The sequence below is a fragment of the Macaca fascicularis genome, chromosome 14 (assembly GCF_037993035.2).
Source record: "Macaca fascicularis isolate 582-1 chromosome 14, T2T-MFA8v1.1".
In the NCBI taxonomy this organism is placed as follows: domain Eukaryota; kingdom Metazoa; phylum Chordata; class Mammalia; order Primates; family Cercopithecidae; genus Macaca; species Macaca fascicularis.
The window spans coordinates 90,314,157-90,342,013 of NC_088388.1; positions in this window are offsets into that span (position 1 = coordinate 90,314,157).

The window sequence follows — 27,857 nt, forward strand, 5'->3', positions numbered from 1 at the left end:
TTGCATTAATTCAAAACTTTTAATGAAGATAGAAAGTCATTTTTAATATGGTGTTGAATTACTTTCATAGTTATTGGCCAATTAATGGTCTATATTTCATAGGTCAATTTTCTTACATCTATTTGTAATTTACATTTAAATTGCCACAACTTGTGATATATTTTCTTTCAACATTTGATCATATATATATACCTTTTTCACTGAAAATGCCTTGCCTTGCTGATTTTTATGTCAGGAATTGGAAAACTTTTTTCTAAAAGTCTAGACAGTAAATATTTTAGGCCTTATGAGCCAAAAAGCAAAAGTAAACATGTTGTGTGCAGGTACACATATAACCAAAAATATTTAACTATTTAAAAATATAAAAGCCAGACTTTGCTGGTGAACCTTCAGAAGAAAGAAAGAAAGAGGGAATGGAAGGAAGGAAGAAAACAGATGGTGCCAGCAGGCTATCGTTTGCCAACCTCTGTTTATGCCATTTATATTAGTTTGGTAAATTTTTAGTTTGGGTAAGCAAGTAAAATAGAGCAAAAAAAAATGAGGGGTTTGATATTTATTGAGCAATTATAAAGGGCTCAGTTTTTATTAGAGGGGCTTGGATGTTTCCAGAAAAGCCTTTCTAGTTTATTTTTAATTTTTCAGACATACATATATAGACATGTTTTCATAAATAATTTTAGTCTGTATCATTATTATTTTCTTCCTCCCTATTTTTTCCTCATTCTTCAAAAGCCATAACAACATAATTTACACATTTTCATGTTTTCCTGTGGGTTCACATATTCATATAAGAATATATACATTTGCATCTATGAAAAGTTTACTTACCATTGTTTGTGTTTTATAAAGATAAATTAGACACATATTTAGTTTTTAAAAATAAATATTTAAATGTTTAAAAAAATACTTAAAAATATTTAAAATATAAATAATAAAAATATTTAAAAATAAAAAAATAATTTTTTCCTGCTTTTTATCTAAAAGAATTCTATAACACTTCACACAAATGTAATGGGAGAGTTCTAGTTCATCGTTTCTAATGATTCTGCAATTTTCTGTGGTATGTTGCTTAACTCAGATATTCAGCGGCTAAGAAGTACTTATTATGTTTCCATTTATATTTTGTTTTTTAAGGTTTTTGTTTTCTTTGACATGCAATGTGGCATAAGTTTATATTTATATATCAATCATTATTTATTGTATTAGATATAGTGTGATGAGAATTAACACTTGAGGAAGATAGTTACTTATAATTTTATTAGATGTTCCTTGTTTACCTTCTAATAAATTGAAGCAATTCACATTTCCAGAAGAAATATATGAGTATCCTTTTCTCTACATCCTGCCAGTAGGTTTTAGGACACTTTTAAATTTTTGCAAGTGTGTTTAGTATAAAATGCTATTTTAATATACTTTCATAATAGATTTGGAAAAAAAATTGCAATAAAACATACAGAAAGGCAGTTAAAAGTAATGTAAGAAATTCTTGAAACTCAAAACAATAATAAAACCCAATTTTGGAAAGTTAATTGACAGAAGAGAAAATACAAGTATCAATTATAAAAGAAAACACACAAACTAAAAAGGGAACGGCAACAAACTTATAATGGGCATTATGTATTATGATCTATTTCTGAATTCCCTCTTCTATTTCTATTGATTTATTAGAGCGATACTACTGTTCTTTAAATTTTTCTTGTCTAGTTTCATCAATTTTTCTTCCATATAAAAGTTAATATTCTAACTGGAGCTGTAGTAAATGTATATGCTCTTGATATAAAAATGATGTATTTATCTATATGAGGTCATCCTGTCCAAGGAGATGGTATATGCTTATGATCATTCATATGTTGTCTTATTTATTTAATAATAATTTATGGTTTATTTTTATAAAATTTCTGTATGATTCTCATTTCTAAAAGTTTTAAAATTTTATTTATTCTTGTCAACAGAACTTTTGTACAAATATTTAATTTGTATCTAGCCCCCTTACAGATTTTTAAAAATTAATCCTACCAGCATGCTACAACTTCCTCAGTGTTTTAGTCATGCAATAACATCATTGCCAAAAGTAGACATTATATGTTACATTCCTTCTTCAATTTTTATAATAGCTTTTACACTTTTGACTCATCACATTCACAGGGAAATAGTAAATAATAATGGCAACAGCAGGTTAGCTCTTTACAGTTTTATTAATATAGATTCAGTGTTTCACCATTGTTTAATGAATGCCATGGAGTGTGAAAAGTAGTAATTATAAGACTGTAGTAGTTACTTCCATTTATATTTTACTTAAAGTATTATTTAAAATAACAGCTAAATAATATAAAACTTATTTGCAGTATCTACTCATACAACCAAATTGTTTTCTTCTTCAATTGGTTGTGATAATAAATGATGAAGATAGAGTCCTGATATTGAATTATGTTTCCTACGATAACCCCACATTTCCATAGTGTATTACTCTTATTAAGATGGAAATGAATTGTATTTTACGACACTTTATGTATTTTATGATACTTTATTTAAATTTTTTATCTATATACATGTAAAGAATTTTTCTGCAGGTTTGTCTCTTTGTGTGGTATTTGTCAGATTTTATTTCTAAAGGTATTCTGGTATTTTAAGGTGATCTTGAAATTTTCTCATTTGCTTTTACAGCTTAAAAATGTTTTCACAATATGAATGTCATCTGCTCTTTAAAGGAGACCAAAAACTTTTTAGTAAACCCTTCTAATCCTATTGTCTCTTTTTTAATTTTTTTTTTTTTTTTTTTTTTTTGAGACGGAGTCTCGCTATGTCGCCCAGGGTGGAGTGCAGTGGCCGAATCTCGGCTCACTGCAAGCTCCGCCTCCCGGGTTTTTACGCCATTCTCCTGCCTCAGCCTCCCGTGTAGCCGGGACTACAGGCGCCCACCACCTCGCCGGCTAGTTTTTTGTATTTTTTAGTAGAGACGGGGTTTCACCGTGTTAGCCAGGATGGTCTCGAACTCCTGACCTCGTGATCCGCCCGTCTCGGCCTCCCAAAGTGCTGGGATTACAGGCTTGAGCCACCGCGCCCGGCCAATTTTTTTTTTTTTGAGGAGGAGTCTGGTTCTGTCGCCCAGGCTGGAGGGCAGTGGCACCATCTTGGCTCACTGCAAGCTCCGCCTCCTGGATTCACAACATCCCCTGCCTCAGCCTCCGAAGTACCTGGGACTACAGGCGCCGCCCTCCATGTCTGGCTAATTTTTTTTTTTTTTTTTTTTTTTGTATTTTTAGTAGAGATGGAGTTTCACCATGTTAGCCAGGGTGGTCTCGATCTCCTGACCTCGTGATCCACCTGCCTCGGCCTCTCAAAGTGGTGGGGTTACAGGCATGAGCCACTGAGCCTGGACCTAATCCTATTGTCTTTTTAACAATACAGTTTAATCACCTTAGATTCTTATCTATAAATTTTCTATTGTACATTTCTACTTCTTTTGTATTCATTTTTGTAATTTATATTTTTCTTGGAAATCGTTCATTTATCTACATTTTATAATAAAATGTCTTAGAGTTATAAATGTATTTTCATAAAATTTTAATCCTCTCTTTTATAATATTTTCCATCTAATCTTTTCTATTTTTGCTTTATTTCTTTCTTTTCTTAATGATTAATAATCACATATTTACTGACTTTTTGAATTTTGTAAAAGTACTATGAAGTAGTTATTATCTTTAGCTTATAGATGAGATATGAATTTATCCCAACCAAAATGAAATATGTATTTTAAATTATAAAATGTTTTTTTCTGTGCAGGAAAATTGGCATTTTATAGTGCCGCTAAATTTATCAATTAAGATAGTATTTTGGCTGCCAGTCAGACAAGTGAGAAAAATTATGACAAAGCTGTTTTAATTATAAGAATTTAACCTAAGGAAATATTTAAATGTATACAGCAAGATTTCACTAACTTGAAATGCTTACTCCAACATAATATCAAATCTTAAAAAAAAGGAAATAAATAAGCAAGCTTTGAATTAGAAAACAATGGTACTATAATATAATGAAGAACATATAAAGAAAGTCTGCAGTACTTAAAAACCTGCTGTCACATTACTGACATGGAAAAATATTTACAAAAGAAATACTGAAAGTACCATTTTACATCTAATCTGATAATTTAAAAAAAAAAAAACTGTAAAGGGATCCATACAAAAAATATCTGAAATGTTCATGTTAATTCAAAAGGTTAACATTCTCGATTTCTGGTGATACAATTCTGTATTAATTATTTTTATTTACTTATTTATATTTTCTAAAATAATTATATGCGTAGGTAAGAGAATATAAACATTTTATTTACATATTTCAAATAAATATAATAGTTTTGATAACATTATAAGCAACAATGCTTTTGAGTTCTCAAACATTCTGAGGTAGTGAATTATTTCAATGAGTCAGAAGAGCTTGTAGGACATTTATGCTATCAATGTCCAGTCACATTTACCTGGACTAAAATACCCAAAACAATACTGCCAGCAGAGTATATGATTCCCATGATATCCCAGGTAAAATTCCTCCCTGTGATCTCTTTTATCTACATCTATCTTCATATAATACAGTTTTAATATAGATTCTTATAAAATGACCACTATTGGACTGTAATCTCCATAAAGCCAAAGAATATGTGTCTGTCACATTTGTATCTCCTATTGTACATATCATAATGATTTCAATAATATAGGTAAAAGATTCTGTGGCAGAATGGATAAGTAAATGACAGTTAGTGAGAAGTCTGCTGCTGCTTTTTATGTTTCATGAAGAGTGTATGTCTTTGCTTGTGATCCCAACAAAGCCTAAAGCAATGGGAAAATGTCAATGCAATTTCAGAGCAACAAGAAGAAAAGAGAACTGAGGCATGAGGAGCAATGCAAGGCAATGACTTACTAAGTTGGCCATTCCTCTTCCACAAGCTGCAAAAATGAATAAAAAAGTACATCATTCAGCCACTTGGGATGTCTTATGCAAATCACATAGAGGAACAGCTCTTCAGAATAAGGTATTGGAAGAAAGAAAGGGGAAAGAGGGAATTTATCTGATTGTGTGTCTGTCTCATTTCTCTCCTTAAAGTTTGTTCTCAGAGAGGTAATCCTACAGTTTCCTTCCTCTGCCAACACATACTTCCAAATTGTCTACGTTTTTGGCAGCATCTAAGGAAGTCAGATCCCATGTCATTTTTGAAAGTGCAGGAAGAAACCTCAAGTTCAAGGAATGGGACTGGTGGCCTGTGAGAGACACACCTCATGGGCCGTATTGGGATCAATAGACCTTTGCAGGGGGAGTAAGTGACCAAGTAAGGAATATGGAAGGCAATTTGACAAAGAGAATTTGAGGAGAGGCGTAAGATGTATCCAATACAAGGTAATATCTAATTTCTCTGGAATATAAATAAATCATTACTTTCTTCAAGATTACAAATAAGTAATGTTGTCAGTACTTCAATGCTATTGTGAAGTGTTATTCAAATAGGAAAAATTAAACAAAATTGCCCTACATGAGTAAAACTAAAACAATTCACAATATATGCAAAAATCTGCAAATAATTAATACTCAATGCTTACTATGGTCCAGCTGTGTGTCAGATGTTAGATTTTACTTTTTAAAAATTATCACATGGGGCAGGAAGCAGTTGCGAGGCCTAAGCAGGCAGATCCCTTGAGCTCAGCAGTTCGAGATTAGCCTGGGCAACATGGTGAAACCCTGTCTCTACAAAAAGCACACAAAAAATTGGCTAGGTGTGGTGGTGTGTGCCTGTAGTCCCAGCTACTTGGTAGGCTGAGGCAGGAGGATCACTTGGGCCTGGGAGGCAGAGGTTGCAGTGAGACAAGAATGTGCTACTACATTCCAGCCTTGGCAACAGAGCAAGTCACTGTCAAAAAAATTATCACATGGTACACACAAAATTTGTAAAAGTAGATTTATAACACTAAATTTAAACATTAGAAAACAGGTTTTGAAATTTTGATTTGTTCTGAATCACATAGTATGTCATAGAGGTGAAATTTAAGCCTAGGGTGCCACGCAGGGCACTTAATGTACTACACCCAAATTGCATCAAGACCCATTACTACAAGGCTGCAATTATGAATTCCTTGAATACGACAAACAGAATGATGACCGAGAAGGATCAGTCATCCATCAGCACCAAAGCCAACAGAATCCCAGAGTGAAAATGCACCATCCAGAGATAAGTCAGAGTTTGACACTACATCTAAATTTTATAACAAATGTATGAGAGTGATTGAGACTTCAGATCTTTAACCTGAAGATCAGAGAGTTATATAATAAATAAACTCAATTCTATTCTTGCTTTATCCATATGTATCTGGGAGTTTGAATAGTGTGTCAGCCCTTGTTAAGAAAGACAGAGTGCCTCACATATTACCTAAATCTAGTTTTTGGGTCTGCAAGGTAGGGCAAAGTCTGGACAATAGTAAATTCACCAAAGAATGGTGAAAAAAATGATGTAGGTATGTTTTTTCCTGATATTTAAATATGTCTAGATATTTATTTGATGTCTTTTATATTAAGACATTTAGCTTATGCTTTTCAGATTTTAACTGCTGTCTTGCCAAAATACGTATTGCTGAGTCTCAAAGTTGCTTTTCATTTTTCCCCAAAATATCTTATTTAACAAGAAGCAAAGCTAAAACGATAATTCTGTGTTTGAACCTCTATTATGTCTTAAGATGTGGAACTTTTTAACTTCACATTGAATATACCCAAATAATCTTTGATTATGGTCACTAGGTATAGGTAAATAGGATCTGATCCTGCCAACCCAAGGCTTTCCATTTAGACATACATAAGTTGAAAACTTATTTGCCCCATTAACTGATCTATTTTTTTATATGGCCCTGGCTATATCTGAGCAACCATCCCTTTCAAGGTAAAATCATGTTTCATTTACCTCTTTCAATATAAAGTATATTATTGTGAGAATCAAAAATTGATAGGACAAATTTTGTTGTTTGAACCACTAGCTTATATTATCCACCTCTCCAACTTTTCTCTCTCACTCATCTTTCAGATTTCAATGAAGCTTTGATAACAAATGTATGTAGGCCTTTTCCACATTAAAATTATACAAATATTTGATGTAATAAAGCCTTGTTAGTATGATATTTTAAGAATTTGAAACCTAAAAATCTTACTGGAGATATAAAAGTAGTCTCCAGTGGCCTTTTAATAGATTCTATTGAGAGTGGAGCAGGATTTGTATCTAGAAGAAATGTGCTTTGTCACACTAAGAAAAAACATGTTTTGTTTTGTTTTGTTTTAAAATTCACAACTCACCCAGGTTTCAAATTCTTTGTCAGAGGGCCAATTTGCTTTTTATTAGCTGAACATTCTACAGGATATACTGGTGACCTAAATGAAGTTGCTTAGCTAAGTGTCAAACTAATGAGGTTCTGTTACAGTGGTTTTCTCTTGTTGTTGTTACGTTTTCTTTTGCCTGAAGGAAAAACATGTTCAGGGCTTCTGAACAGTACAGAGAAAATTTGGGATTGTACCACTCTAGTGTGATGCCAAACTTCCAACGGAATCCAAAATCACATGTTCTGAATTTTATTCACAGAGTTTATCCAACTAGAATAATCCTTCATTTTGGTATGCTAAATTGACTTATAATTTCCTAATTAAAGTTGTTATGTTACTTGATTAAAACATTACAACAAAAACAAGTTTTTTGGTTGTTGTTTTTTTCTGAGACATAAAAACAAAACTTTCACCTGGAATGCTAAAGGTCAGGTGTTTTGCTGTGTAGCATTTTTAACCATTTCACTCATAATTATTCCATAGGTCACAAAAGCTAGAGTAACATTTCCTAACTCTGTTTAAAGCTGGTACACCATGAAAATTCTCAACCAAAAGTCTAGAAATTAAAAAGATAGTACAAACGGAAGAATAGAAAGAAAGACTCTACTTGAAAATCGTCTTGCCAAGAAAGAAGCATGAGGGAGAGGTCATCCTTGACACCTGTTCCTCAAACCAGCAAGACTAGGTGTAAGTAACCTTTGGAATTATATAATTTCCTTTGAAACTACAAGGCACTGTCAATTTTGAGAACATGGCCATCTGCTATACAACCTATACTATGGTCAGAATGTTTATGTCCCCCTAAAGTTTACTTGCTAATTTTAATCTCCAATGTGATGGAATTAGGAGGTAGAGCCTTTGGGGTGTGATTAGGTCATCAGGGTAGGGCTCTCATCAGTGGGATTAGTGACCCTGTACAGGGGGCCCAGACAGCTGCCTTGCCTCTTCCACTATTTGAGGACACAGCTAGAAGTGGCTATCTATGAAAAAAGAAATAGGAACTCATCAGACACCAAATCTGCTGATGCCTGGACATTGAACTTCTCGGCCTCCAGAACCATGAGAAATAAATTTCTTGAAGTTTATAACCCTAAATTCTAAGGTATTTTGTTACAGTGGCTTGACTGGACTAAGACAACCTAACTAAATTAAATATTTTTTACACTTTTTTATATTATCAAATTGAATGCTGAAAAGAAAGAAAATTCTGACTCCTTTTTCCTGCCAACAACTTTTCAAAAAAAGGAGGATTCTTCTCATTACTTGTGGCTTACTGATTTACAATTATTTCTTAATTGACTTTTGATAACCATGTTGAATATTTAATGCTATACTCTCATTAGCAAATTTATTATTAATCTAAATCATACAATTGTGGCAATTAAGTTGGCTGCATTTTAAGCACTTACTTCATTGATCTTTACACTTAGAAGAACCGCAAGAACAGGAAAGTTGCTAAGTGGTACAAATCCATTTTGTTGCCCTAAAATTTGTGAACATGTCATGAAAATTTGGAAAGTGGAACCTAAATTTTCAGTGGTTTATTATTTATATATTGTACAAATTTTCCTTTTCTCTTGATAATTCATTTTTGGTTTATTCATTACTAAATATTTAATGAATATCTACTGTGTCCCAGGTAATGTACTAGGTACTGGGTTTAAAGTGATGAATAAGGTGAATAAGTTATCTGCCTTTATGGAACTTGTACCGTTGAGTACAAAGTAGATAAAAAGTTAAAATAAATAAGCAATATTATTCAAATTGGTAGTAAGAGTATTAAGGGAGAAACAAAAGAGGTGAAAATAAGTTGAGACTTGAAGGATGGAAAGTAATAAGCGATTGAAGATGCCAAAAGAAACATCAGCTTCATCTAGGCCACAAGTTTCCCTCTGAATCCTTCACCATAAACCAGAGAAGCTGGACGTTGTGGTTCAAATCCCAACTCTATCTCTTACCAGCTGTGTGAAATTGGGCCAGTGACTTAACTTCACTGGGTCTCAGTTTTTAAATCTCTTTCAAATGAAGATGAGTTCAGAGGGTCATTGTGAAAACTAAACGTGTTAATTCATATGAAGCAATTAGAACAGTAACTGGTACACTGAGAGTACTTTATAAATAATACATATTTTTATCACCATTTGTACTATTATCATTTTATGAATTTTTAGAAACTCCTCTTAGCAGCAGTATTAACTTTGTTCCTCACCTTAATTTAACTACAAAAATTGGGTAGTAAGATAAAAGGGTGGAAACTGACATTTGCTGTAGGTTTTCTCTATACCAATTCCTATGCTACTAATTTTACATAAAATAGTTCAATTAACTCTCACAAGAAAATAAATAAATGGAACTGTCTAGGCAGGTGCAACTATACCCACTATGCTGTAAGTTTCATGATAGCAGCTACTGAGTCTGTCTTGTAACTACCTTTATGATGGTTAATCTTAAGTGTCATCTTGACTAGGCATGGTACCTAGTTGTTTGGTCAAACAGCAGCCTTGATGTTGCTGTATTGTTGTTGCTTAAGATATTTTTACATGAGATTAACATTGAAATCAGTATACTTAGAGTAAAGCAGATCATACTTTCCGTAATAAGAATAGTCCTCATTCAATCAGTTGAAGGCCTTAAGAGAAAAGACTGAGATGCCTGGAAAAAAAAAAAAATCCACCTTCAGGCTGCCTTCAGACTCAGGCTGCAACATCAAATCTTATGAGCAATTCCAGTCTGCCAACCTGCCCTGAAGATTTCAGTATTGTCAGTCCCTACAATCATGTTAGCCAATTCTTTAAAATAAATCTTTCTCTCTATATATATTTCTAAGATAGATATATAAAGAGGCAGATTATATATAATGTAGATATGCATAGAAAGACAGAGATAGATATATCTATATATACACACATATATTTATACACAAATCTATCTATACATATATATATGGAGATATACATATAGACACAGACACACATCCCATCAGTCTGTTTCTCTGGAGAACATTAATACCAGCTCCTAGCAATATTTGTTGTACATGAAAGTTAATCAGTAAATATTTGTTGAATAAAAGAATGCACACATATTGGCAATAACAATTGAATGAATGAATGAGAGGATCAGAAAGTTTGAATGAATTTTTGACTCATATATCTGAACATAGTAAAACTAGAATTCAGACCAATATTTATCTAAATCCAAAGCCATGGTATATCCTCTATTTGACAATTTCATCTTTTATTAGACCCTAAAAACTAAAAACAAAAGCAATATCATCATTATTACAAGTAAGTTAATATCGCCTACTTATTCATATAATTTTCCACACATATCTTATTAGAAAGTAAAATAACTACTCGAACTCAAGTCCTCTGATTCTACCATTTTAAAAACGTTTTTGACTGTACTAAGTTACTCAAAAGTATTCTCAGTTCTTTTTTCTCCATATTGGGAAAGCTTATTACTCTACTTTTTCCAAAACAAGTCTTTTAGGTTGGACCACCACTGAAAGGCCTTATGATCTTAGGGATGTGGATCAAATTCTCTGAGTCTCTGGACGTTTATAGTAATTTCTTTAAAATTGTCTCTACGCACAAAATATCTTATTTGAAAATATGTCAAATTCCCATTGGATACAAAAAATCCAAGTTGTTAGGCCTGCCACAAAAGAATTCTATGACCTATCTGCTTCTCTCTCTATGTCTCTGTCCATGTCTCACTCAACTTATCATCTTCAATGATAAAAAATGTCTTCAGGTTTCTGCATACATCATGCTGTTTTTGTTGGTTTGTTTGTTTTCAGACAGCGTCTTGCTCTGTTGCCTAGACTCTAATGCAGTGGCACGAACACAGCTCACTGCAACCTTGACCTTCTGGGCTCCAGAAATCATCTTACCTTAGCCTCCTAGGTAGCTAGGACTACAGACATGCACCACCATGCCCAGCTGACTTTTTACTTTTTCGTAGAGATGAAGTTCGACCATATTTCTCAGGCTGGTCTCGAACTCTTGGACTTAAGTGATCCTCCTGTGTCAGCCCTCCAAAGTGCCGGGATTACTGATATAAGACACTGCACCCAGCTGATGTTTTTACCTCCATACCTTTTTTTTTTTTTTTTTTTTTTTTTTTTTTTTTTTACACTTTCTCTGTGCCTAGAATGTTAAATTTAGAGGACTTGTTGCTGCATTGCGCATTTTTATTTCTTAAAACTTCTGACAGTACTATGTGCTTAGATTTGTGTTCCTTTACTTCCACATAAATGTATGCTACTCACAAACAATTATATTATACTGAATTTATTCATCTATATATTTAAATGTCAAATGTTATTTGTAAGAAATTTGAGTGTAGAGACTATATCTAATGTATCTACATGCATGGACTACAAAGCACAGTGTTAGACATATAATAATTTAAACATAATTAATTCAACCAAAATAACATTATATTGACTCATGTGAAGATTATAAAACTTTATCTAGAACAAAAAATATAACAAAGTTTTAGTACAGCCACTTTCATGTGAGATGCAATAGACAGTGACAGATTAGTGTTCCTCTAAGAACAACCAGAAAAATTATGTAAAATAGAAATCATCTGCTTAAAGGTAGCAAAATCCTCTACTACAACATGAGCAAGATAATATTCAACTGAGGGAAAGAAACTAGGAGAGGCAAGCTATAGTCACTGGTAGCTGGATAGTTTGTGCTAATTCTGGAATCAAGTAAGAGGTTCTGAATTCATGTCACATGTCAGAAGTGGCAAACTATGATCTGTGAACTAAATGAGGCTGACTGCATATCATCTATGGCCTACAAATTAAAAATGTTTCTTTACATTGTTCAGTGGTTAAAAAAACATGAAGGAAGAAAACTTTGTGAAAATGCTATGAAATTCAGATTTCAGTATCTTTCAATAAAATTTTGTTAGAATATAACCATGCTAATATGTTTACACATTACCTATGGCTCTGTTCAGGCTACAACTATATAGTTCAGTAGTTATAACCATGACTTTATGCCCACAGAGCCAAACATATTCACAATCTGGTCTTTCACAGAAAGAGGTTGGCAATCTCTAGTTTATGCTTTCAGAAGGCTACAGATTCACAATAATTATTTTGATAGAAACTTAGGAATTCTACCTACAACCTGATTTGTCTCTAGGTCATTTGTAATATTTTGCTATAATGTGTGTGGAAGACTTTAAAAGTAAGTGGAAAATCTTTGTTAAGCAGAGCAAAAGTTTTGACAGTATTAAACACCAAAGGTTAGAATGTGGAGTCCACTGGCAAGGGGAGGAGGAACAGCCATGGAAAGCATAATGCATTCTTAGTTATAGAATTGGAAGACAGCCAGAGATACACTGGTGTCTTAAGAAACCTGCAGCCAAGGCCCAGCCCAGCACAGTATCTGACTAGATTAAGATGAACACCTATCACTCTATTGGCCTTTTTAAGGTAAGACACTCCTTCTCAGGATAATAACATCATTAGAAGCCTATGTAATTATTTAACAATGTCTGCCCTGCAATCAAAACTTAGATATACCAAAAAAGGGTCATGTGATTGAAAATAATAAAAAACAGAAAATAGTTGCACAATCTGAGATGATCTAGATATTGATATTAGATAACAAAGACTAACTGAAATGTTTATAATAAAATAAATGAAAGAATAGAAAAAATAGCTGAAAAAATTCTGGAGACTATATAGAGTTTCACCAAATAATTAAAGTCTATGCAATATAATAAAATGGGAAGTCTAGAAATGAGAAATATCTGAAATTGAGAACACATTACATGGGATTAAGAAAATATATTTAAAAAACAATAAATGCAAGAATTTATGAACTAGAAGACAAGTCAAAGAAAATTTCCAAACTGAAATTTAAGAGTAAAACAAATGTAAAATACAATAAATAGCATCAGAGATACACAAATAGTACATAAAGGTCAAACATAAGTTTACTTTTTATTCCAAAAGTAAAAAGGAGAGACAATGAGGCCAAGAAGTACTTTTAAAACTGATGAAAAAATCAACCTATTGATTCAAAAAGCTCTACAAATCCCACCCAAAATAAATGAAAACTACACTTACGCTCTTTATGGTAAATTGCTATGAACCAAAGAGAAATTTTTAAATGCAACACAAATTATGCACTTTTCTTTATAAGCGTCATATTTCAATAGAAAGATTTAAAAAGAACAGAGAAAAAAATAGGTATTTTATCTCCAATAAAGCAAAAGGCCTCTTCAGTGGTTTCTTCAACGGGAATTATCAAAATTGTAAAATATACAATGATAGTCCCAGAAGAAAATAGCTTCCAATCTAGAATGCTGTGCCCAGTGAAAATACCCTGCAGAGATAAATGTAGAATTAAGATGTTTTCTGACTCAACAAACAATGAGGGAATAAGTCATGCACTGAAAAACACATTACAGAAAATTTTTCATGTGGAAAGAATATGATCACAGGGAAAAACATTGAGTTAAAGGAAGATGTGAGGAGTAAATAAAAGGGAAATACGTGGGAAAATATAAATGAACATTCCAATAAGTTTTGACTACACAAAACTATAATTGTAATGCCTTATGGGATGAAAATATACATAAAAAATGTGACAACATTAACACATAAGGGATATAGGTAAATGCAGTTAAAGTATTCTAAGTTTCCTGCATTACTAGGGAAATTTTAAAATAATAATTTCTATTGTATTTGAATAAGTCAAGGATACATATTTAATCTCAATGTAAGCATTGAAAACTGTACCTGTGCATACGTAACAAATTGGTTACATATCGGAAAAAAATGTGAAGTAAAAATATTTAATTAATCTAAGGGAAGTAAATAATAAAGACAAAAAGAATTATGAAACACCTGCGTCAAATGGAAGCAATAAATAAAAACCCAACTAGATTGATAGTTACATTAAATATAAATGGACTAAATATTTCAAGTTAAAAACTAATATTGTCAGACTAGATTTGCAAATAGAACAAATAAACAAGCTACCAAAAATGTATCTTCTGCTTATAAGATATACTAATATATATGTATATATACTAATATCAAAGTAGGATAATGCAAAACTAATTTCTAAGACAAAAATATTTCATTACAATAAGGGTGTCAATCCAATGGAAATGTGTCATATTTCTATATATGTATGCACAATCACATGGATTCAATATATATAAAAAAATTAAAACTTAAAATGAGAAATAGACAAATTCACAGTCATGATGGAAGTGTTATAACCCTTCCTTTAATTGCTAATTGACAAACAAGCAGCAAGAATATGGAATATCTAAAAATCACAATTAAATGGTAATTATGTATCTGTATATATAATTAACATATGCATGAAACAGACTCTAACAATGACAGAATAAACTGGATATAGTATTATTTTGTCTCCGATTCCTACATCAAAATAACTAAATCAAGGGGGAAGGTATAAAGCAACTTTTGCTTACAGTGAAATTTTACTCAAGGACATGCTTAGACATAAGGTCTACTAAATGCACTCAAAAAACACAATTTGTAATCTCTTTCATCACAAGAAACATCTTCATTTGCATTTTTAAAAAGGTGAACCTATGCCCCCAAAATCTGGCCTGTCGGATAACAAGCACTGCGTTCTTTTCTGGCTCCATTACTGTAGTTTGGTCTAGGTACAATAATATCTCTAATAAACATATAATTCAGTTCATATTTTTCTCATCATTGTCTTGTGACTTGTTTAATAAATTTTAAATTATAAGCAGACTCCAAGCCCATACATTATTGGGTTAAAATCCTGGACATTGGAGTCTGACAGATATGAATTTAAATTCAATTTTGTAACTGGATAACTCGCTCTCGGGCGATTTAGCTAACCTCACCACAGAATGAAAATAATAATGCCTTTATCATAATGTGATGAAAATTAAATGAAGTAATTTACATAAAATGCTTAGCAGACTGTTCAGCATTTTGTAAATCCAGGCACAACTGTAGCTTATTATTATCCTTTTCATTGGTTCAGGGCCTGGCAAAACTCATTGTCTTATAGTCTTATATCATTATGTCTCCTTAGGTAGTGCAACTTGGTTATGGAGGGGGCAAGGGGACAGAGAGGGGAAAGCAGGCTGGGTAGGTATGTGAGAGGTACAGGAGAGGATCAAGAGATGTTGTACAATATTTTTAAAAATAAAGCAAACAAGATTACTGCATAGAAATTGAAAGATGAAGTAATAAAAAGTTATAATCATAATTTAAGCAGCTACAATTATAAAAGCAGAACACTTCATGAAGTCATAGAATGTATTAAAATTTAACTGATACTCATTTCCCAGACTGAACATAGGATATGAATATTAATCTTCCTAGAACATACTATATCCTATTTGGTCAACTTTTACATGGAACAATGTTTTAGTAGACACTGGCAACATTTAGCTCTCAGGCTTTCCGTTATCTATGTTGTCATTATTGACCAATCTCTCTTCTAATTAACTGTTTTTGTTTTTTTGTTTTTGTTTTACTTCAGACGGGCTTATAACTTTAATCAGCTTTAGATAAAGTGTTATGGGTATCAGAGCCACTGTCTACCTTCAATAAGAAAATGTATATGCTTGTTCTTATTCATAATAAACTGAATTAATTGTCTTAATCTTAGAAAGCATCGTTTTCACTTTTATTTCCAAGCTCTCTTAGAGGAGGATCACTTTATGTGTATATTCACCTAAAATCTCAATCCTGTTTGCAGAAATGGGCTATCAATCATATCACAGTATTTGAAAGTAAAAAAGGAAAACAAATGGTATTATACTTATTTAAAGTGTAAAAAGCTAACCAATACCTTATTGCATTCATTGTAGAGTTTTGATAATATAAAACATACAGAGATTCACTTTTCTTCTAAAGCTCATTTATTGTATCTCTATGTGTATATTACTTTTTGGACCAACACAAATGATGGATTGAATAATTTTAACTAAAGCCTCAGATTAACACCCAATACAATTATCTGGTTACATTTTTCTACCACTGAACTGGGAATTGAGAATGGCCAAATCATATATAAATATCTGTATCTCCAGCCTAAAATAATGATTAATGAATAAATACTGCCAAGCAAAACATTTTAAATGGAAAACTTTCAGGAGACAGAAAATACTATATTGCCACCTTTATTATTGTTTGTCTACTTTTAAGCAATGTGTACTATTTTATAACACTAGCCAAACTTTTTTTTTTTACATCTCACATCATTTTCTTTTTCTACCTCTCACCCTCACACTGCATTTGCAGAGCTGAAGAAGCAATTAGGAATCAGGCCATTAAAAATTCAGTGGTTTTCCCAGAAACTATCAGAAGAGGGTGAGTGTGAGCCTGAAACTTTATCAACCAGCAAATTCAATTTCCTGTCATTGGGCAATTGGGCACTTAGTAATTTCTCCCAAAATTAGAAAACAAAAAACAAAAAAAGAACATCACTAGCAGTACTGCATCATTTGGCTGCTAATAAGTTATTAATTTGCTCACTTTCTCTTAGATCATAGCAACAATATTATTTTATTTTATGTGTAGGGTACATGTGCAGGGTGCACAGGTTACATAGGTAAACATGTGTCGTGGTTTGCTGTACCTATCGACCCATCACCTAAGTATTAAGCCAGAATGCATTAGCTATTTTTTCTGATGTGCTCCTTCCCGTTGCCCACAGGCCCCAGTATGGGTTGTTCCCCTCCCTTTGTCTATTCTCTATTCTCATTGCAACATTTTAAAGTCAGATTTTCAAAATCTTCCATAAGAAAAGTAACTATGAAATATAGAAAATCTAGGCTAATCACAGATTTCAACCAGGTCATTCAGTGTTCCCTACCTTGTGGCGATAATAAAACAGGGACAATGCTACAATTTTAATTTGACACATAGTCATTTTCAGATAAATATATTTGTAAAATGGAAGTGATGATAATGATACCTATCTCACGAGATGTTTTTAAAGATCAAATGAAATGATAATGATAAACATGCTTTGCAAAACCTAGTGTCAGAAAAATAGTAATTATCATAGTGTCATTATTGTTAGTATCATAATTATATACAAGTGAAGTAACCTGTCATCTATGTGATACAGTTTAAAGACACCTTGAAGACACAATGATAAGATAAATTGCCCTAATAGTCTCTGAATACTTACTATTCATGTGCTATCTACTTAGTTAGAAATAAACACACACCATTTGGAAGAAGATGAATTTCTTATTCATTCACATGGTAGTGTGAATTATTCACATATAAGTATGAATTCATTGAATTGGATCTAAGTCAACTATTACATTTGTATCTGAGATGTAGCAGAAAATGAGGAATGGCAATTTTATGGCATGAAACAGTGTGAGAGATGCGTAAGACCTGGTTAATATCCTGGAGAGGACAGCATTCTGTTAGTGGAACAGATGAGAACGCTGTGTAGATAAGAGAAACAGCAACAGAATGTAATGAAAGAAAAATCTTGTATGGCCTTTTAAATGTTTGTCCAAGTGTTAAAGAAAGAGGCAACTAAACTAGGGTATAAAAGGGAACCATTGCTTTGGCAAAGAAGCACCTATTTTTATTCTTAGTTTGCCCTAGCAAGGAAGGCAAATGGTATGACCCCAAGAGTTCACTACCACCACCATGAAATTTGCTGCAGTAGATAATCAGGATATTTTCTAACAATACTTATAAAATTAGACGAAGACATAGTTAAGAATATTGCAAACAAAAAGGCATATGGTGTTTTAGCTAACTATATGGTATTTCGTGCCAAGTTTGTAAAAAGAAGTTCACAGAAAAATACGGCAAATACGGTTTATAACAAAAAAATGAGGTATTAAGAAAACTTTCTGCCTTGCTTTTCAGATTCAGTTTTGGTTGTGATAAGAGCTTTTGGCACCACACCTGAAGAGAGACACCAACAAATAGGACATTGTTTTTAATAGACTGTTTGCTATCATGAGGAAAGTAAAGACCATGTTATACAAGGAACATTTAAAGCAAAGTACATTATATGGCATGGAGAAATGAAGTCATGACAAAGGAAGACAGAGGGATTTACTGTGTTTAAGAAGAGATATTCAATAAGGCAAATGTAAGGAATTATATCTTCATCCACCACTTACTCATATAACAGGAGTATCTCTCCAGGAAAAATTGGACCACTGAGCATACTTTATGGAGCATACATTATGAAGAAATGCCACAGGAGATCTGCCCATGAAAAGAGGAAAGCTTTAAAAACAATAATTGCAAATAAATCACCTCAATTAAATATAAGAAATAATTATCTGAGGTAAGCCTTCTGGAATGGTGATATGAGGAGTCCAGCAGATGCTCTCTCTAAATCAGATCAATTTAATCTAGCTACTAGCTGAAAATAACCTTTCTGAAGTGTGGGAAGAGAGGAGGAGAGGCAATTTTGTAGTATGAATAAGGGAAAGAGAAGCATGATATGATTACAACAATTTATGTTGGAAAAACATACAGTCTCTAGAGATTTTCCTAAGAGCATACATAAAATGGATAAACATTTATTGAAGAATATCTACAAAGTCCAGCTAAAACAGCAAGTCTGTGGCGTTTCAGCTACTATCCACTTACTCCACACACCTAGCCCAGTGTGACAGAAGCTCTACTCTTGCCCGATGTATACCAATAAGACCAGGTTCCATCTCCTTAAGTTCCCAGCATAATGCTCAAGTTTTTGTTTTTGTTTTTTTCCTGGAAGAGACTGCCAGCACTTTTTACTCTCCTGCCTCCCGCCACCAGCTTCCTGTTACAAAAAACTCTGTTCTAGGCAAATGCAGCCAAGAAGTCTGAGTTTCGCTTCCCCTAATGAGCCTCCAATTATACATAAGGTGGAAGATCTATGCCGGGTAAAAGATGCCAATCATACTGGGTTTGCCCATATATAGACTATATAACAATTACGGCATCAGAAAAGGGGAAGAGGGAAGATTACTATACAGAAATAAATTTTCTATACCTCACAGAAATTAATATAAATTTGAAGGTGATTTTTATGAGTAATAATTTACACTGTAAACCGTAGAGCAACCACTAAGGAAACACTCAAAAATATTCAAAAATCATTAAAAACTAAATGTCAACTAATAAAATAGTCATTTTCTGCAAAAGAAACCAGAAAATATCTACAGAAAAAGATATAAAATGTATAGAAAAAAACCTGTAAAATGCCAGATGTAAATACAACCATATCAATAACATCAAAAATGGATGAATTAAACAATAGAGGCAAAACAAAGAAAAGGAAGAGACTGTAAAATCATATTTTAAAATAAAATAAATAGCACCCAACATCTGATGTCCACAGGAGACACATTTCAGGCTTAACGATACAAAGAGGTTAAAGTAAGGAATACAGATATATCAGGTAAACAATAACCATAAAATAGCTGGAGTGGCTATATTGATGCTTGACAAAATAGACTTTAAAACAAAAAGTTTTCTTCAAGATAAAGTAGGACATTTTATTATGAAAAAGAGTCCATTCGTTAGAAAACATTCAAAAGTATAGATATATGTGCACCTAACAGAACCTCCAAATATAAGAAGTAATAGGGGGACAGAATTGAAGGAAAGACTAGACAAGCCGACAATAAGAGTTGGAGACCTTAATATGCCCCTTCCAATAATAGATAGAATATCTATGTAGAAGATAAATGAAATAGAAGGCTTAAAATCTATGATAAACCAATGAGGACCTAACAGACATCTATAGAATGTTCCACCCAACCACGGAAGACAGTCTTCTCAAGTACATGCACATTATGTAACATCTCCAGTTTAGACCAAACACTAGTCTATAAAACAAGCCTCAAACATTTTAAAACAATGGAAATCATACAAAGTTTGCCCACCACAATGGAATTAGATTAAAAATCAATAATGAAATGACATTTTGGAAAGCTTAACATTGAAAAATCAGTTAAAAGAAAAAAGAATAGACAATACAATGGAAAATGATGAGACAGAAAATACTAAAGCTGTAGAGAAAATAAATAAGGCAAAAAGTAGATTTTTAAAGGGCATTAATAATATTGACAAACACCATCTAACACCATAATAACTGTGAAAGACTAAATGCTTTTAGTCTCAGATCTTGAACAATACAAGAATGCCTGTTTGGCTATTTTTATAGATAGTGTACTGAAAGTTCTAGTCTGGGCAATTAGGCAAGGAACAGAAATAAAAGTCATGCAGACTGGAAAAGATGAAGTAAAACTATATGTATTTGCAAATGGCAAGATCTCATATGTAGGAGTGAAGAATCCACTGCTAGGGTAAGAAGGGGGGAAATCTTTGATAACTACTGAGTTTGGTAAGTTTGCAATATAATTTTACAAAAAAATAATTGTATTTCTATGAACTCACAAAAAGAATATGACAAATTGAGAAAGCTATTTCATTGACAATGACATCAAAAAGAATATGGAGTAATAAATTTAACAAAAAAAGTAAAACTTTTACATTCAAGACTTGAAAATATTATCCAAAGAAATTACAGAAGACCTTAATAGATGTAGTTGCATTCCATTTTCATCGATTAGATGGCAATATTTTCCAAATTTATTTACAGATTCAACACAGTCCCTGTCAAATACCAGCTGCTTTTGTTTTGGCTAAAATTAACAATTATATTCTAAAATTCATATAGAAATTCTAGCAAACATTGAAGTCCAAATAATCTCAAAAATGAGAACAAAATTGGAAAACTCAGAATTCTACTTTCTAAAACTTACTGTAAAGATATACTAATCAAAACAATGTGATACTAGAAAAAGAACAGACATGTAGATTAACTAAATATGGACTCCTACATAAACTTTTATATTCATAGACAATTGATTTTCAAGGGTGTTGAGACAAGTTAGTGGGAAAATAATTGTCTTTACAATAAATTTTCCTGGAAAAACTAGATATCTACATGCAACAACAACAGTTGAAACTGGATCCCTTTCTTATGTCATTCACAAAAATTAACTCAAAGAATCAGTGGCTTAAATATAAGAGAAATTATAAAACTCTTAAAAGGACATGATCTAGTTTGACTATATGTCCCTGTCTAACCTCATATTGAATTAGAATCACCTACGTTGGATGAGAGGCCTGGTGCGAGGTGTTTGGATCATGGAAGTGGATTCCCTCATAAATGGGTTAGCACCATCCCCTCGTGGATGAGTGAGTTCACATGAGATCTGGTTGTTTAAAGCTGTGTGGTACCCCCTACTCCTCTCTCTTTTGCTCCTTCTGTGGCCATATGATGTGCCTGCTCCCACTTCACTTTCATTGTGAGTAAAAGTTGCTGGGGCCTCCCCAGAAGCTGAGCAGATGCCAGAAAGATGCTTGCACAGCCTGCAGAATCATGCACCAATTAAATGTCTTTTCTTTATAAATTTCTCAGCTTCAGGTATTTCTTCATAGCAACACAAGAACAGCCTAACACAGAACACATAGGAGGAAATCTTTACAATCTTCGATTAGGCAAAGGCTTCATTGGCTTGACAACAAAACCACAAGCGACAAAAGAAAAAAATTAAAATTAGGACTTCACAAAAATTAAAGTTTTATTCTGAAATGATTCTATTAAGAAAGCTATAAGCCACAGATTTAAGAAAAAAGTTATGTCATATATCTGACATAGGGTTCAAGAATATGTAAATATTTCCTGCAACTCAGTAATAAAAAGATAAAGATGCTGAGCATCAGAAGTCATTAGGTAAATGCAATGTCAAACTACAATAAGATAATATTTTATACCCACTAGGATTATGGAAACAAAAGACAGACAAATAAGTCACGAAGAGAAAGACAAATAGCACATGACGAATCTAAAGAGTTGATCTCATAGAAGTGGAGAGTAGAATGGTGGTCATCGGGGGCTGGAGCATTAGAGGTGAGGGGTATGTGGGTGAGATGTTGGTCAAAGGACACAAAATTTTAGTTCAAGAAATCTATTGTACAGCATAGTGGCTATAGTTAATATATTGTATTCTTTAAAAATGCTGAGTAAATTTTAAATGTTTTTACAACAAAATGGTAACTGCGAGCTAATACATACGTTAATTACCCAGATTTATCTATTCAAAATGTGTTTCATCATGGTGTGCATAATTTTATGTCATGTTTATAAACAACAAATAATTTATAAAAGACAATTTATAAAAGACAATCATAACACTTAGGGGAGGATGAGGAGAAATTGGAGCCCTCAAACTACTACTGGTGAGAATACAAAATGTTGGAGTCTCTGTGAAAATAGATTTGGCCATTTCTCCACATGTTAATCATGTAGTTATATGACTCAGCATTCCAAACCTAAGTATATATCCAAGATAAATGTAAACGTAATGTCCACACAAAAATATAAACATGAACATCTATAGTAGCATTATTATTAACAGCCCAAAAGTGGAAAAAAATTAAATGTCCATCAGGTAATTAATATGTAATATGTAATATTACCACAATAGGACATTATTCCTCAATAAAAAGATGTGGAGTAGTGATACATGCTACAACATGGATGCATCTTGAAAACACTACGATAGGTGAAAAACACCACTTACAAAAAAAATCACACATTATATAATTTTATTTACAAAAAAAGTCCAGAATTAGCAAATCTATAAATATTGAAAGCAGATTATTTGTTCATCGCAGAGGGGAGCTGGGGCATGACTGTGAATGGGTACAGGGTTTCTTTTTGGTGTGATGAAAATGTACAAAATATAGAATGTGATGATAGCTGCATAACTCTGTGCATGCAATAAAATCTACTGAATTCAACTGTACACTATACATAGAGGAATTTTATGGAATGAGAATTGTATCTCAATAATGCTACTTTTAAGAAGAGTCACAATGAATTAAACAAATGAAAATCTAAAACAAGACCACATGTTAAGACTAGTTTCGATGACCTACAATCAGCACAATGAAATATCTATTATTTCACAGTCACTCATTTTTTTTTTTTTTTTTTTTTTTTTGAGACGGAGTCTCGCTCTGTCGCCCAGGCTGGAGTGCAGTGGCGCGATCTTGGCTCACTGCAAGCTCCACCTCCCGGGATTACGCCATTCTCCTGCCTCAGTCTCCTGAGTAGCTGGGACTACAGGCGCCCGCCACCTCGCCCGGCTAGTTTTTTGTATGTTTTAGTAGAGACGGGGTTTCACCATGTTAGCCAGGATGGTCTCGATCTCCTGACCTCGTGATCTGCCCGTCTAGGCCTCCCAAAGTGCTGGGATTACAGGCGTGAGCCACCGCGCCAGGCCCACATTCACTCTTAGAGTAGTACAAAATCTAATCATTCCTGCTAAACTATTATATTCCTTTATTCTCTTTTTGATGATTTTAAATAATTACTAAATTAAAAATTTCTTTAGGGTATCTTATTTCAATTAAGAACTTAGAAAGCCATAGGCAGGTGAACGTGCGTATTTCATGTATAAGTTTCTATTATAAGAGGATAATCTTAAGGGAACTTAAATTGGGTTCCAATAATTTAACTTAAAAAGCTGTTCTCTCAGACAACTTTCAATGTATTAAGTTGTTCAAATGTTGTAGAGAGGAGAACGTATCATAAAAAGTGATGTGTCTATATTCTGGGAGGTGAATGTGATAAACTATTCTGAACTCTATGCATAGTTGCTCTGATATCTAAAATTAATCTAATTACTACAGACCAATGGAACAATCAAGGGAGATTTATTTTTTCAAATCATATATGATATCACTTAAATGCTATTTAATATTTCTTATACAAAAATGTGGTCAGCAAGTTTATTTTGTATTTCCATTTCAGGAAAACTGGAAGCTATTTACATTAACTTGTATGTATCCTCTAATTTGGAAATAAGAACTATGTTCTAAGTAATTTCTAATATACCTTGGAATGAGACATAGTGTAAATTAGAAATCAGCAAATAATTTTACTTTGGTATGGTCATTTTAGAGAGTTAATGTATTTGATAGATAATTTCAACATTCTTTTTTTGTATTTTAATCTAGATTCTAAATTGGTAGAAGATATGGACTATTTCTTTTTCTCTTTATCCTTGAGCCTATCATTATGTCAGCTAAATAATTAATTTTTAAAAATTAAAAGAAAACTTATCAATATAAAAAGCTATCCACAATGGAATGTGCTGCCTTGAGTAGTCATGGCCTCTTCCATACTAGAAGATTAAATGCTGGATTGGTCAACCCTTTGCAAGGTACTTGTAAGGAAGGAATCAATCACCTACGGAAAGTTCAGACTACATTAACGCCTTCCCAGCCTTATGATTTTGTGGAACTAAATGTATCCCGTGCTTATTTAGACACACATTTATGTTTTTTCTTTATTTCCAATGCATTTCCCAGTAAAAACATGCATCATAAGATTATCTAGTATCCTATCTAGAAGGTTTGAATTAATGTACATAAAAAGTCCACTGCTCTTATAAAGAACACTATCGGGTATAGAAACACAAGTTAGTTGATTCTTCAGTACAAAGTTTCAAACATGTGTTGAGGAGAGAGATTTGGGTAGAATGAGACTTCCTAATGCAGTTTTAATAGCTGTGTTTACAACTATTTCACGATGCAATTTCAAAATCTCAGTGTAATGTGTAATTAATTTCATGAAAAGCATGTTTAATATTAATTGAAATAATTTTTGCTCTATAATTTTGCAGAAGACATAACATGCATATACTTAAATATGTCAGAGGTGAATAGTTACACATTATATATTCATGAGTATTGCATTCCTGTGTTGACAACAATGGTATTGTACATAATGCATGGGAGCCCAGAAAGACATTTAAGGTTTTAAGGAATAAGCCTACAGGTTATCAAGAAATTTATAGAGCAACCTTATACAATTCAGTGTGGAGGAGTAGAGAGATGACTATTTTCAAATAATCTTTAAGAAAGTGAGTTCCCTTTCACCAGAATTGAAAACTAAATGAATCCACTATGTTTAAATTGAATGCCAAGCACAACACATTTATATGAAGAGTAAATGCTTTTATAATCTTTATTATCACTTACAAAAGAGTTGTGAAATATATTACCTTCTTTGAAATCCCCAACAACTCTCTAAGGCTGATTGGTCAAGTATCATTATATTCATTTCAGAGATAAGAAAACTGTGGCTTAAGAAAATGGTACTTTTCCTCAAGTTCAGAATGCTAATTATTAACAAAGACAAGACATGAACCTAGATTCCCTGCACCATCTAGCCTGGTGCCTGGAAAAGAGTAGGTACCTACTGAATATATGTTGACCACATTTATTGAAAATTTGGTTATAAGTTAGAGCACTCTGTCCCCTTCACATCCCACTGTGTTAAAATGGCTTTGCCCATGAAAGTGGTGTCCTCTGGAAAACTTCATTTAAAAGAGCTGATGACTTCAGGTTTGGCTAACTAGGTTAACAGAAGTATCTTATGAATTCAAACAAGCACAGGTTTCAAATATTTTTGTTGGTTTTTAAATTAGTGGGTCATCCTCAGTGAGACTGGGGAAGTTTCTGCAGCAAAGACTTACTAAATTGTACCATTCTATCATCTACTGTCCATTATATAGACATTATGAGAAAGTCAACAGATGACACTGCGAAAAAGAGAAAGAATGATTACCATTTCTCAGTGCTTGTCAGTACAAACCACAATGACTCACTTTCGTATTTTTTTGAAAAAGGGTCACTTGGGTCACCATGTGCTGGCATATTAACTTAATTTCTGCCAAAAGAAAGAGTCCATACAGAATCTGTCATTTCTTTTGAGTAGATACAAATAAAAATCTTTTTGATAGAGAGATCCCAGCATGCAATCTCGATATGTGCAATATGAGGCAGAAAACCTGGAGGTCTGCTGTTCTGAAGGCTGGAAGACATTTCTCTCTGCTGTACCCTGCTGTCCAAGTAGTGGTCACCCAGGCTCTTTGCCTCTCTGAGCCTGCCCTGATCCCTGCCCCAGATTTTTATCTTTTGAATTCTTCCTTATCTGAATTTTATTATCATTCCCTTCCCCATCTCAATACCTCACCATGGCTGGGGTCAGTTTAGATCTAGAGTGACAGAAGGTAGAGAACTGTCTTAGTCACAGATTCTGAGATTGGTGGAGATGATGATGACAAGGAGCCAACCATTTCAACTAGTAGGTTTGCAGGAAGAGCTGGAGGGAGACACAAATCAAGAGGCAATGAGAGATTGTAGCCTCGGGGAAGTAAGAGTCATCAACTGAAAATTAGTACCAATCCTTGTATCCAATATGTTAGTGAAGTTAACCCTGCAGCTCTGCTTTGGGCTAAAGTCTCCTTTTCTGTGGTCTAATAAAATAGTATCCTGTGTTTCAGTCTATGTTGACAGTGTCTTATAGTGATAAAGAGGGACAGGTTCTACAGTCAGCCACACCTTGTTTTAAATCCAACTCCACACTAACCTTGATACTTTGGGCAAGTACTTAAATTCTCTACACCTTATTTTTATGCCTTTGTAAATTAGAAATAATCATATTTTACCCATAGACTTGGTGAGTAATTAAGACAATGCGAATAAAATGTTTATCTAGTATTTATGTATATGTTGATATACCAGATATGATATACATCATAAAAAGTAAATATAAAATAGGTAATAGAGTTTTTTATTATTATAAATACTGGCAAACTGTTCACCAAATCAATTTCCTTCTCCTTCAGAGCACAGAACAAGACTATTTTCTTCCTATGATAGGCTGAACGATGGCTCTGAAAGATGTTCGTGTCCTAACTCAAGACTCTGTAAAGATGTTATGTTACATGGTAAAAGCGACTTGACATATGTGATTAAATTAAGGAGCTTACACTGCGGAGATTAGCCTTTGTAATTAACTTGGGGCCACTGTACTCAGATAGACTCTTATAAACTGAGGAAGGAGAATAACAAGTAATAGAAGATATGACATTGGAAGCAAGAGTTTGCAGTTATGCTGCAAAGAAATCATAAGCGAAGGAATTCAGGCACCCTCTAGAAGCTGAAAAAGGCAAGAGAATGGATTCTCCTCTTCAAGTCTTGATTTTGCCCAGTGAAACTGATTTCAGACTTCTACCTTCTGAAACTGTAAGAAAATTAATTTGTACTCTTTTAAGCCACTAAATTTGTGGTGATTTGTTACGATGGCAATAGAAAATTAACAAGCCTAGCCAACGTTGTGTATGGCCATATGAACAAGATCTAACAATGGACAGGAGAGAAATGAATATAACTAACAACAAATCTGGCCCCATAATTCCTCACAAAGTCTTCACCCTCCTTTTTTCTCTGTCCACCAGGTGGAAGCCAAGTACATAAAGGCCCTTGGGGATGAGAGATCTGCAGGAGGAAAGGAGCATTAGGACCTAAATCAACCTATGGAAGACTACCTGCTAATATCCCACTTTACTGAAATGATCTTTCTGCCTAGCTTTACTGTGAGACAAAACATATAAAT